At 42.9% G+C, this 13,338-nt stretch overlaps 1 long non-coding RNA gene across 3 annotated transcripts in view; it reads left to right on the top strand.

Moving 5' to 3' along the window:
• LOC132596859 (uncharacterized) overlaps positions 1–13,338 on the top strand; it is a 29,681-nt gene that overhangs the window by 7,898 nt on the left and 8,445 nt on the right. The window contains exons 2-3 of one of the 3 annotated variants that reach the window (XR_009563054.1): positions 343–365; positions 3,314–3,537. This is a non-coding gene — a long non-coding RNA (uncharacterized lncRNA). Of the gene's footprint in view, positions 1–255; positions 366–3,313; positions 3,826–13,338 lie in introns of those variants that run through there. The other 2 variants (XR_009563053.1, XR_009563055.1) reach the window with 2 other exon arrangements.

Genomic DNA, 13,338 nt, shown 5'->3' with positions numbered 1-13,338 from the left:
CGTAAAATAGGCTTTCTCCTTGTGTTAGGAATGGTGCTTCTGGACACAAAGCCAGAATTTCATACTAAAAATGTGTTCCTGTGGTCTGTAAGGACTTAGTATAATCCATACAGGCTAAGTAGTTAGTTGCTAAACTGCAAACACCCATTTCATTTCATCTCAGTCCACTCCTGGCCATCTGGTCCCCTGTACTCCTATTACAGGGCCATGTGTGTATTAATGAAATGATTGCATCCAATTACATCTTTTATTCAGAGCACAAGAAGAGTCCATGTATTCTCTCCAGCATCACCGTTTCTCTCAGGATGTCAATAATCAAGTTATTCTTTCTATTTCATGCAGAGATGGGATAATCTTCCATTAAGGTAAGAGTGTAAATCAAATATGTTGTTGCTTTCAATAAACTTTTAACTTTGCTGCCTGGTATCTATAATATAGATATTTCAGTGAAAAGCATAAACCACTTGTTAGTGGTCTCCATTTTTAAATGTCCATCATAGAGTTCATATCAATAACCACGTTGTGACAGATGGTATACAAGAAGGATCACCTAAGAGCTAAGTTAATCACCTTTTTCTCAGTCTGTCTAGGCTTTGTTTCTGCAGCAGCTCAGATGGTCAGAAAGCCACATGCCCAGACTATATCTTTCTGCCGTTTCTTGGTGGAGGAGGGAAGGGTTGCCCGTGGGAGTGGGGGAACCCACTTCTTAACCTGAATTCTTACCAGTCTTTTGTGTTACTGCAAGCAAGACAATTCACTTCCTAAGGGAAATTATAGTACCAACTGTTCAAAGAAAACAATTCTTTTGACATCTGAATGAACAAAAATGAATGAAAGATGGATGAAGGGATTAATTAACATGCTACTCACACCTTTAACTAGTCATGTACTCTCCTACCCCTTTACCTTCCTAGAGCATATATTTAAACAATTGACAGAGATGCATGTGTATCTACCGTGTGCATATATATGCATTGCTACAATCAAATTCCACCAACCCGTTAAACTTCATCTTTGCAGATAGATTCTTGGCCCTCTCATTTTTTTGTTCAATGGAGAGTTATTCATCTCCTCTCTGTGCCAGGGGGATACAAGAGTAAGCAGAACCACATGGTCCTTGACCTCATGGAATTGAAAGTCTATTAGGAGAGATATACTAATTAATCAAATAATCTCAAATACTCATGTATAAGTTTAAAACTGGGCTAAGTGCTACCAGTAGATAGCTCTGAGATAGATCTGCAGCCCTGAGTATAGAATGGGGCCAGGGGTGGCAGGCCTACTTTGTGGGGAAGGGTCAGGGGTAAAAGGCATTTTCTAGCTGAGACCTAAAGGAAGAGTCCTAAACCAAGTAAAAGGGGGGAAAGAGGACCTTCTGAGCTGGGGGGACAGGAGTGAACAGACCCTGGGGCCGGAGAAAGTAGCACATTCAAAGAACTGCAAGGGCTAACGTGGGTGGTTCACGGAGCAAGGCGGGGAGGCTGGAGAGGCAGGCAAGGATCTGATCAAGCAGAACCTTAGAGGCCAGGGTAAAGGGGTTGGCTTTTTCTCCAAAAATAATGTGCAGCTTTTGACGGCTTGTAAGAGGGGAGTGACATGATCAGGCTTGTTTTAGAAAGCTCAATCTATTTGCATTATGGAGAGAACAGTTTGGAGAGGCTGGGCAACAGTGGATGCAGGGAAACCGGTGACAACACCAACACTGCTGCTGGGCTACACTCAGTAACACCCATAGGGACTTGCCTTCCTTCCCTTGGAGACTGGGTGGCTACGCCAGGAAATGCCTCTAGTATCTAACCCTGTCTGCTTTCAGGGAAATGAACTAGAGGGCTCCTCAGGAACCATCCCAAGCTCATCAACATCTTTAATTACGTAGGAAATAAATGGGCCCTGACTGTAATGGTCAACATAATACCTCCATGATTCACTGAATCTTGCAAATTGTGGTGCCCCTTGCAAACATGCTCACCTCTGGGCACAGGAAACAAATTGTAGTGGGTTACCCCTTGGCACTTAACAATTTTAAAGAAAAGGTAAGAGTGGGTCCCCCAACCAGGGAGGCCAGGGCTCCCTGTTTTTTTGCATTAGAAATTCAGGTTTTGCCTGAGTTCTACAGTTCACTAAGCGCCAGAGCAAAGTGCAGGCGGAGGGCGGGGTTCTTGGAAGGAGGAAAAGCATGTTGAGACGTTAATATTTAAGAACTTCCTGAGATTTCTGGCTGTTCATTTTAAGGAGCAGTTTAAACATGGTGCAAGTATCAAATAGGACGAAGGAGATCAAAACTACTGTTGATAAAATGAATCCTGCAAAGAACACGAATGAAAATTGTCTCCCTAGAATATAAATGTACTCCAAATTTCGTGCCGTAACTCAAACTAGTTCTGAGGCTCTGCAGAGCCCCTTGTTAGCACGTAAGAAAATCCTCATTACTTGAAAACTCACACCTGAACTTTTACTACAAGTTGTATGAGCCACCTTGATTACCCAATTTATTTTCATTAGTGACGTCTGAAAATACATATTTTAATGAGTCTGAATTTAAAAGAGGGAGGCAAAATGATTTGCACCTGCATCATAGTTTCTTGGCAATTGTGAGCTGGGATTCACGGTCCTTTTGCTTCTCCAGCATTCAAGTTGGAACGTTTCCTTGTGTGGTCCCTTGATATCCAATGACTTTTGGCCATTTACGAAATCAGATTACCCTTCGAAGAGTGGGTTCACCATCACCGAAAATATTCATACACATATTTGCCAGCCCCAGAGCAAATAACAAGAAGTGAGTTCCTGAAATGTTCTGTGTACTGGTGGCACTCTGTAACGCATATATGGGAACTTCCAAGGGGGGTACAAGAGGAGCTACTTAGAAATAGGTTGTGGTTCACACTGTCAAGTGTGTGTGTTGATAAGATAGGGTGAGAGTCCGCATAGCTTTTTGGATGAATGGACAGATCATACAGGATAGGTTTACCTTTCACTCAAAGTGTGTTTCCCAGGAATATTATTACAATAATAGCCCAACCTACTTACAGTTCTTCATTGCTTCCTATGGCCTTCTGGGTAGGTCAGACTCTTTAGGAAGCTGTTGGGCTGCACCCCGCAGGCCTACAAGCCTTGTACAGTAAGCCCCCTACATATGAACGAGTTCCGTTCTGAGGGCACATTTGTAAGTCCAATTTGTTCGAAAGTCCAACAAAATTGGCCTAGGTATCCAACTAACACAATCGGCTATATAGTATATAGGTTTATAATACTTTTCACACAAATAATACATAAAAAACAAACACAAAAAAATAATACATTTTTAACCTTACAGTACAGTACCTTGAAAAGTACAGAAGTGCAGTACAACAGCTGGCACACGGGCTGGCATCGGGTGAACCGGCAAGAAGAGTTACTGACTGGAGGAGGGAGAGGAGGTGGGAGATGGTAGAGCTGAAGGATCGTCAGCAATAGAAGACAGAGGGCAAGCTGCAATTTCACTCACGCCTGACGTTGGTGGAACACACGTTCATAACTTTGAAAGCTTGCAACTTGAAGGTTTGTATGTAGGAGACTTACTGTAATTGCCCAGCCTCAAGTCTGAAGAAAGAGCCTGGAGACAGTGATGGAGATATCAGTGCTGTATCAGAGACGGCATCTTACAAGTCTGAAACAAAAGAGTCCTGGAGTTGGGGGCTTCCCTGGTGGCGCAGTGGTTGAGTCCGCCTGCCGATGCAGGGGACGCGGGTTCGTGCCCCAGTCCGGGAAGATCCCACATGCCGCGGAGCGGCTGGGCCCGTGAGCCATGGCCGCTGAGCCTGCGCGTCCGGAGCCTGTGCTCCGCAACGGGAGAGGCTGAGCCTGCGCGTCCAGAGCCTGTGCTCCGCAACGGGAGAGGCCACAACAGTGAGAGGCCCGCGTACCGCAAAAAAAAAAACAAAAACAAGAGTCCTGGAGCGACACCCCACCATGGATGGCAAAGGGCAGGCAGGACATGACAACACTCCTCGCGGAGAAGAAGGCTACCGTTTATAGGGGGAATTGACCTCAGGTTGGCTCATCAGTTACCAGGGAAACCAGAAGCGGGGGCACATCCAGCACAGCCACTCAGCTTAACAACCATCCCGAGGGCAGATGTTTCCCTTAAATAAACTAGCAGGTGGAGCCGTTCTGGCCTAAGGATTAGAATGATCACTAGCTGGGGCTGGGGGCAAGCACGTTCACATGAGTAGGGTGCAGGTGAAGCAGGGACTGGTCAAGCAGGGGATGTCCACAGAGCAAGAGAACAGCTGTCTTGAATGGCCTGACCATAAACAAACCAGTGAGGAGAGTTCCTTAGATCTGGCCTGAACTTACTCTCTAGTTTAATGGTCTCTCCTCTTCCCACACACTGCCTACACTCCAGCCAGCCACATCTCTGTGCAGTTCCCCAACGCACCATCCTCTTGCACATTTCCGTACTTTTACAGGTGCTGTTCTCTGCTGAGAGTGCCCATACGTCAACTTTCCCACTGGTTGGCTCTAACTCATTGGCCCAGATCACTGTGCAGTTCCCCAGTGCACCATCCTCTCCACATTTCCATTATTTTCATCTCCATATTTCACATTAGAGGCTTTCCTCTTCAGGTGTCTTCTGACTTTTGGTTGTTAGCTCACACTGGCAAGTGAATGAAGCGCTAAGAAACTGATGGAAAACTCCAAGTGCATGAGCGGGGCCTGCTGACTGTGGGCTTCAGTGTAGAGCAGTGCTGCTGGCATCTAGTGCGTAGAGGGCAGGGATGCTCCCAAACATCCTACATTGCACAGGACAACCCCACAACAAAAAGTTACCCTGCCCAAAGTGTCAGTGGTTTTGGTTGAGAAATCCTGGTATCGAGTATCTCATTAGACCAGTTAGCTAGGAAATCCCTGATGGTTTTGTTTTTTGTTGTTTGTTTGTTTTTAATCTTTCTCTTGGGCAGGTCAGTTCTGCAGACAAGAATCTACCAGCCTCCTGCCTGGTGGGGATAAAAGCCAGGAATGGTGGGCTGGGGGTTTTAACAGTCAGTGGGCAGAGGTCACTTAACCACTCTGTTGACAATATTGTCTCCCCAGCATCAACTATGGCCACTGTTCCCCCAATCCAGAGGCCCCCCTCCAGAGACTAAACATCCAGTTTTCTGCCAGGGTGAAGGAAAAGCAGTTACTTGGCTATATGGAATGGGAAAGGAAATATAGAATTTTAGTTTCTTCTTAAATATATTTTTAAACAATCATCCTGATTTTAGTTACATTCTTACCTCCTTTTCATGCCCGGTTCCTAAATCTTTATTGGGCGGCAGAGGTGGGTTTCTGCTAAATAAAATAGTTGCTGTTTAGCTTTTTCTACAGCTGAGCTTAATAATTATCACTTGTCTATCTGCTTTCCAGTTTTCTATTCTCTTTGCCTTTACAGATTATGCCTTCTTAAAATCCTTTTACTGTCTGATTAGTGAGACTTCTGAAGGGAATGAGAGTAAATGAGAGTACATGCATGTAGACCTCCATCTGTTATGTGGAGGTCCCACAATTTTATTTTTCATGCTGAAGCATTCACCGGTATTCTCCATTAAGGGAACCCGGAAAACTGTACGTATACTGAATGCCAGGTAAGATATCTGCATTCCGTTGAATCCCTCATGGCCAGTTTGCATATGCATGTTGCTAAATGGGTTTTTATGTCTAGTGGGTTTTTTTTCCTCATTACATAAATCTACTGACTACAAATAGGAGGAGAAGCTAATTTGGAGCCTATTTAATCTGCAGGATGCAGTGTGATAGGAGCCAGGAAAAAACCATTTTTTTTTAAACCTAAACCCAAGAGAAAACAAGAATCCAAACATAATCTGCTAAAAATAAAATAGCAGTGTGGACTAATTGAGTAACTGAAGTTCTGCGTGAAAAGAATTCAGATTTCTCCAGCTAACCAGCTCCCTGGAAAATGTTAGCTCAGTGTCACTGCCTGTGATCTCTCTCTCTCTCTCTCTCTCTCTCTCTCTCTCAATCTAATTTTCACTGCTGTCCTTTGAAATTTGGTGACTTTGGAGGGGACCTGGATTATGCTCTGGATTTCCATCTCATGCACAGATGCTGCTGTTAAGGCCAACTGGAGCATCATTTGCATTAAAAAAAAATCAGCTTTGAAAACAGAGAGGGGATGTAGCCACACTTCCCAGGTACAGTGGGTGCTGGCTATGATTCTTTCACACTCCAGCTTCAAGTCTTGCATGAAGACAGACATTGCATTCCATCACGGTAAAGAAGAATTTCTAATGTCAAGTAGAAAGCAGGATTAAAAGCACATTTGCATTGAAGGTGTGCAAATAAAAGCTGCCCAGAACAGCTGAAACCTGAGCCTAGAATGAAGAGACTCCTCCATTTTAATATCGAAGGGGATTACTTGTATGGTGCCATGGCAACAGCATCACCTTCAATGGTTCTCCTGAAGAAAATCTTACAGAAACAGGATCAGAATACATGAAGTTTTGGCACTGATTTGATGAGCCGGTGATCAAAGTATTTTGTCTCTTACTGCATTTTGGTGTGAATTTTTTAACTTTTGGGAAATTGCACAAATAATATCCAGCATAGGAAAATTAGAACATGCAAGTAACTGAAGAAAACTACCAGTGGTTTTCCCATTCAGATATAATCACTGCCTTGCAGTTATTTTTCTATGCCTATATACCCAACTATATTAATGATGGAGAAGAAAATATTTTTTTGAGACAAAGAATGAAAGCATTTCCTATGCACAGATCTTCACTGAAATAATTATGAAGAACTATCAATCAAGAAAGAAAAACAGAGGAAGGGGAGTAAGGCTGAGTATAAAAAAAAACTTTTCATTGCATCCAAAATACACGTGGCTCCCGAAATCAGATGGGGGATGTGAGAGAGGTATTAGATGAGAAGTTCTCTTGGGTAACCCAGTTCCCACTCCTAGAGAGTTCAGTTTCTTCATCTGTAAAACAAAAAGCTGGACTGAGTGTTCTCACATCCCACCCAGCTCTACTTTTCTCTATTCTGTAAGGGGCATGGGGTAAAAGGGGAACTTTGAACTAAACCAGGTGAAATGAATGACTCTTCCAGAAAGGCATAGAGCCTGGAGTGCAAGCAGCATCTGTGAGTTTTGCCTAAGTTTTTCTTCCAAACTTGTTTTTCCCAGTAGTTTCCTGTAGCCTCTCAGGAAGACTCCCAATTGACCTGAAATGTTCACAACTCAACCCATTAGGAAGGATTACTTCAATTCTACCTGACGTATCCCTGCATTTGGTAGGGATGGAGAAAAGAAATAAAAATAAATTAGTGAAGGAAATAAATAGGATTGTACTACATACAAAAGACAATTTGGAAACTAGATGAGGATACACAGGGTCTATCTCACTACTGTTGCTATTTTATGTATATTTGAAATTTTTCCTCATAAAAAGTTTAATAATATCTGAAAATTGATCATTGTAAATGGGTGGTAAACTTTTTTTCACCATGATCCACAAAAAACATTTCATGTTGCAACCTAGTGCATATACGTAGAGACTAAACAGAGCTCCACAAAACATTATTTACCCTCACTACATACAGTATACTTTGATATTTTCTATTCTCTGTCCTGCTTGGGTAGTTTGTTTTTGTTTTTGCTTTTGTTTTAATACTAGTCGAAACCTACTCAACTGATTCAAAACTCAATTAATGGGTCATGATCCACAGCTTGAAAAACACAGTTCTAAATGGTGTCAGATCATGGGGTGGGCAGTTAAATATTTTCCTGTTGTCCTGAATCAAGAGAAGAGTAGTGACTACTTTGGGACTGATGGAAGACAATAAATGAAAATTTGCCTAGCCCTTCTTGGAAAAGCCTGACCCTCATCTGGCAAAGGGGTGTCTTCAAGCTTAGCAAAATGAGAGAGTTTCATAACCTGCCGCTTCTTTGCACCTGGGCCCATTGCCCAACTTTTCTTACACAGGTTTGATTCTAGATATTGTACAGCCAGCTAGAGGTCATGGCCTGGGCTGCTCTGAGCAGCTTTTCTTCCCACCTGTTTCCTGGTTTTGCCTTCTCTGAGGTTCAAGTCCGTCCTCAGCATTCCTCTAACTTGCCCTGGTTATGAATTTATATCCTGTCCTCTCTTCCCCCTTCTCCATCCCCGAATGGTGACTGTCCTCCCCAAACTCAGTGTCATCGACAAAAGCAACATCTTCCAAAGAGGAGGAATGAGGACATGGCTGAGATTTGCTCAGTACTTAAATCCCATTAAAGCAAAAGTCAGGCCCGGCAAGCAGGGAACAGACAGAGCACCTGATGTCCGGAAAAGAGGAGGTCAAGTGTTCGTTGACTAAAGCGTTTAAGAGAGAAATGTCAGCTGTTCAGTCCTTCAACAAGTAGTAGTTGAGTACCCACTGGGCAGGAAGATGAGAATTTCAGGATGGAGTCAAAGGACATGAAGAAAATACAGACTAGACAGTACCTTGATCTACTCTAAAATAACCTCAGGGATGCAATTTTACAATACTGGATGAAGGGGCCCACAAATCCAGGAATATAATCCGTGTGAAATTGTCACTGACTGGAAGCAGATGTTAACATTGGATGAACGACCTCCTAAAAAGCCCATCTACTCAGCTCATGCCAGTGTCGCTATTTGTGCCGAGAGGAAGGGCATTTCCGCTTCTCCTGCCGCAAAAGCTGCATTTCTTTCAATATTAAGGTTAATGAGGGCTGGGGCCCTGTAATCTACATGAGTAGGTTAATTCTCATGTGTCCTAGATAGTGAGAGAGAAAGAGATTTAGAACTTGGGCTGAAGGATGCACACACTGCCAAAGAGGAAATGAATGCACATGAAGGATGCAGGGAAAAGCAGCCGTAGAAGGGTCTCTGTACCTCAGCTCCTGCATCTATAAGGAAGAGATGCTGAACACGACCCCTCCCTCTCCTGTGCGTGGATGAGAAAGGCCAGTTTGCAGGTATGTGATGTGAAGTTTGATTACATTAGAGTGAGAGAAATAGCTTGTCAAAAATTAACAGAACTGCTATGATATTGTTGGTAGAACACAAGTCTCGGGTATTTTTCAGAAGTAGAGATATGGTTCGAGTTGATCTCATATCTTGTTATCAAGGACATAGATTTACAAGATACCCTTAAAAATGTCTTCATCAAGGAAACTGAAAGCTCAGAGTTGAAAGCCACAAAACAAAAGAATGAGACTCTTCCTACCTGTTCATTCAAAATGGTAACACATTTTGCCCAAAGGCAAAGGAACGTGACTCCTGACACAGCTTTCTCTCCCATTCAAGGCTACCTTTGACATTGTTGTGATGAAAAAGGTGGGGGCAGGGAAGGCAAGAAAGCAAAAAAGATGAATAAAAGCCTCCTCCTGTTTATTAACCCTCGTAATATAATCCTCACTCTTACAATCAAATATTTAGATGCTTCAATTTTTTAACTTAAAGATGATAAATAGAATGATTTGGGATTTATCCCTTCTGACACTGTCTGGCCCGGTGCTAGACTCTCTGTGCTAGAAAATCAAGGTTTAAAAAAAAAAAGTCTAGTAGAAACAGAGAAGAAAGAGATAAGCGAACAATTTAACTTATGATTATTATAAAGTTTGAAGATAGAGAAAACTAATCCATAATGACAAAAAGTGTTGTCTGGAGCTGAGGTGGAGAGGGTTAACTCTGGAGAAGCAGGAGGGAATTTGGAGGGTGATGGTGGAATGTGCTATATTTTGATTGGGGTGATGGTTACTGGGTTTATGCATTTGTCAAAACTCATTGAATTGCATGCTTTAAATGGGCACATTTTATTGTATTCAAATTACACATCAATCAAGTTAAGTTGAAACAAAAGGTAATATAATATAGGATATGAAAGAAACAAACCAAGAGTGGAAGTGAGGTAGGAGTCCAACTGAGATGAGTATCTCAAGAAGGCTTCTAAGGTTCTCAGATGCCAGGAGGTAAGAGGCTGGTGCAGAAGGAATCACACGAGCAAAGGCCCTGATAGTTCTCTTTATGTTTCTTGCAATAGAGGACTTTATTAAGACAAACATCCCATTTTTACTCTTCTCTGGAGAGATAGTATATGCAACCAGATCATCCCACCAACTCCTTCCATGGGGTGGGGGGAACAAAGGAGTAAGAGCTAAAGGGTCTGAGGCTTTTTCTTATCTTTCCTTTTCTTTTCTTTCCCTTTTCTTTTTTAGGACTGAGGCCTCTTTTTAAAGTGAGGAAATGTTCTAAAATTGACTGTGCGATGGTGGCACTTATCTATGAATCTACTAAAAAACAGTTAAATTCTCTAAATGAGTGAATTGTATATGTGAATTATATCTTGAAGCTTTAAAAAGTTAGGTAACATAATTCCATGATGAGGCCAGTTCAGGTGCAAACTTTAAACATAGACTAAAACAAAGTAACCTGGATGAAACCCTTCATTTTTACCTTCTTAGCATCCTACTCACATGTTGAACCAACAAGATGTATCTAGAGTAACTTCAGATAGATTTTCTATTTCATTAACACGCCAAAGAAAAACAAAATTCCATGCCCTCCCCTCCAAAAATGGAATAAAATTACCCAATACTAAACTTCCATTTCTGACAGGGTGGCATTTTGAACACCCTGAACAAACGTCCCTACTGAAATAACAAAAGTCCTGGCTTACATTTATTATTTGAAATGTATTATTCAGCTGGCATGAAATCACCTCAGAGCCCCAGAGCAAAGTGGAATCCTGGAGAGGTGAGTGAAAAGCTGGTGATAACAGTCAGAACAGGCTAAGTTATACAGTTGTACCAAACACAATCTCAGTGGTTTAACAGTATATTTCTCATTCATGCTTTCTGTCTGCAGGGGGCGCCACTTATTCTAATCCTGTGGGGACCCAGGCTGATGGAGGCTTCAATTCAACATGTGAACATTGTAGTAGATTTTTTAAAAAATCTTTCTTTCTTTCTTTCTTTCTTTCTTTCTTTCTTTCTTTCTTTCGCTGTGTTGGGTCTAAGTTGCGGCCCTCGGGGATGTTCATTGTGGCATGCCAGATCTTTCCTTGTGGCACGTGAGATCTTTCCTTGCGGCGTGTGGACACTTCGTTGCAGCATGCGGGCTTCTCTCTAGTTGTGGCGCGTGGGCTCTAGAGCTCACAGGCTCAGTAGTTGCGGTGCACAGGCTTAGTTGCCCCGCGGCATGTGGGACTTTAGTTCCCTGACCAGGGATCGAATCCACGTCGAATCCTGCATTGGAAGGTGGATTGTTAACTATGGACCATCAGGGAAGTCCCTGTAGTAGATTTTTTTTTTTTTTTTTTTGAGGTACATGGGCCTCTCACTGTTGTGGCCTCTCCCGTTGCGGAGCACAGGCTCCGGACGCGCATGCCCATCGGCCATGGCTCACGGGCCTAGCCGCTCCGCGGCATGTGGGATCTTCCCGGACCGGGGCACGAACCCGTGTCCCCTACATTGGCAGGCGGACTCCCAACCACTGAGCCACCAGGGAAGCCCCCTGTAGTAGATTTTTGATTCCTTGTATCATACTTCATTCTCTTAGAGTTTGAATACATATTTTATATTTTATGTCCTCCCAATTAAGATTTATATTTGGAGTAAACACTCATCAAATTCTTCCTGCTGAATCCCTTATCCCTACCAACCTACAGTTTTCTTTTTAAAAACTGGAATCCTCATGCCATATTTCAGTGATGGAGCTTCCTTTTATGTATTAAAATCAAACCAGTTATTATAACACAATGGAATTGACGCTCCAGGGTAATGGGTATAAAAGAGAATACGGCCACCCCTTGCTGTAGGATTTAAACAGTTTTAAAATAAATTCCTTCAATTTGAGAGGAGGCTCAAAGTGGTATAAAAAGTGCTTCCTACACTGAGAATTCAGGAAGCCAGTTTAGATTTTCTTAACAGTCCATGTAATGTAAGGCCATGGTGATTATTAATCAAACGCTTTAAACCCTATATCATGAAGCCATACTTTTCCTGACTTCTTGAAGCTATCTAGGTCAGTAACTCCTTTGACAGATGAAGGAGAATCTAGCTCCACAGTTTCAGCCTTTGGAGTATGTGCTCCCTACATTCTCTAGTTGCTCTTGCACTAGTGGGTCGTTCAGTAAGGATCTCTGCTCACTAAACCATTCTGGACCCAGATGCCAGAATTCACCTTCTTCAAATATCATTGAATGAACCACTTCTCAGGAAATGTCATCACTAAACGCACACTCTTTCATATCATCCGAATTCCTACATTCGTCTTTCGATTCTTCCACAATATACACACACACGTGTGTTTAATGTATAATATAAATTATATATGCTATATATAAATATATATAAGTATAATATTAATAACGATTATTGAGCATTAATTAATGTTCCACTATGTGTCAAGGCCTGAGCCTAGTATCAACTTTATCCCATTTAATCCTCACAGCAACTTCAAAGGGCAGTTCTATCATCATTTGTGTTTTATAGGCAAGAACACAGCCCACCTGTGTCTCCTAAACCCATGCTCTGGCCCTCACCCTACAGGGTCCCAATCCTCCTGACTGCTGTATCCCAACACACACTCCGTACTCTAGTCAGCTCTGCCCACCGCCTCCCTGTCCCCAAACCACTTCTGCTCATTCAGTCTTCCTCTCCTTCTCCCAGAAAACACTTTCCAAGACCCAGAGCAAACCCCATTTTTGAGGTTTGAGAGAGCAAAACCTTCCTCTCCAATGCTGGACTGAAGCTGCATTTGGATTACGTTGACATTTTCATTTCCTTGAAAACACATGGTCCACTCAAGCCGGCAGCCTGGGCAGCTTCCGTGGTCCTGCCCTCTTCTTGCCTGGCCCTCTCCAGACCAGCAGCACACCCTGTCTTTGCTGCTTATGAGGCCCATCTGGACCATGTCCACACCACACTCCATCTTCACAGCTTCCCCCAGGTCCGAGCCCCAGGGTCTTCCACCTACATCAGTGGAAGAGCCTCCCGGGGATGTACTTGACTCCACTCTTGCTTCTCCAATCCAGTTTCCACATTGTACCTAGAATGAGTTTTTTAAATATATGTTTTATATTTCCATGCTTTAAACCCTTTAGCATCACTCTGCTATACTTAGAATCTAAACTTTCATCACTGTCTAAAGGCCCTGTATAATGGCTGTTCTGACCACCTCTCCAGAATCACGTACTCTACTCCCCCTCAGCCCCCCATCACTGTCCATCCACTTGGGTCCTCTCACGTCTTTGAACATGATAGACTCTCCTACATCCGGGTCTTTGCAGGTGCTATTTTTCACTGCCTGCTTTTTCCACTCGTCCAGTCTCAGATTTAATGTTACCTTT

Source organism: Globicephala melas, chromosome 2, assembly GCF_963455315.2.
Source record: "Globicephala melas chromosome 2, mGloMel1.2, whole genome shotgun sequence".
Classification (NCBI taxonomy): domain Eukaryota; kingdom Metazoa; phylum Chordata; class Mammalia; order Artiodactyla; family Delphinidae; genus Globicephala; species Globicephala melas.
This window is presented reverse-complemented; position numbering and strand designations above follow the sequence as displayed.